The sequence below is a fragment of the Atta colombica genome, unplaced genomic scaffold (genome assembly GCF_001594045.1).
Source record: "Atta colombica isolate Treedump-2 unplaced genomic scaffold, Acol1.0 scaffold189, whole genome shotgun sequence".
NCBI classification, from domain to species: domain Eukaryota; kingdom Metazoa; phylum Arthropoda; class Insecta; order Hymenoptera; family Formicidae; genus Atta; species Atta colombica.
Window position 1 is genome coordinate 975,213 of NW_017259281.1, and position 750 is coordinate 975,962.

General features: G+C 24.1%; 1 protein-coding gene across 1 annotated transcript in view; it reads left to right on the forward strand.

Moving 5' to 3' along the window:
- The window catches only part of LOC108686777 (neuroparsin-A-like), a 13,493-nt gene that overhangs the window by 10,973 nt on the left and 1,770 nt on the right, over window positions 1–750 (forward strand). The gene's annotated exons all lie outside the window — the stretch shown is intronic.

Here is a 750-nt window from a genome sequence, read left to right on the forward strand (position 1 = left end):
AATTAGAAGAAGATTATTAATTATTATTTTATAAAAAGAGATTAATTATTTTTTATGAACAAGCAAATGATTTATCATTGTAATTATTAATTATCTTTTACAAAAAATTATTTTACATAATCACCATAGACATAAAGTGAAACTCACATTAATATTCAATACGAATCGCAACAGCATTATTAATTACGCAAGACCGCTTCGTGGCAGTGTTAAATTGATAAATATCGGAAATGTAACTATTAATAACAACTATCACGAAAAACATTGGAAATCATGCATAATATTAATGTACGATTAACAAACAAGATTGGCAAACATTATTTTTCAATTAGTTTGTTGTTACTTTCTATAGTAAACAATCTGACAATGTTGTAATTTTTTATGACAGTAACATTAACTAACTAAACGCTAAGGTAGAAAAGTTACTTTGAAAAGTAATTTATTATCATCACGTATTACTTACTTAAAAAAAGTAATAAATAACGAGTAACGCGTAACATTACAAGTAACACGAATAAAAAAGTAACACGTTACAAATTAATAAAAAAAAGAATTATTTTTTTCAATAATGAATGATTTTTCCAACTCGTTACAAGTAACGATTGATTTTTCTAACTCTGAGTCTAAACTCTTACTGTCTTACCATAAAAATTCACACAATGTTATTATCAAATCATTATTATAACGATCAGCAAAGTAACTCTTTACTGCCAACCCTGATGATTAATATATCATAATATATATATATAT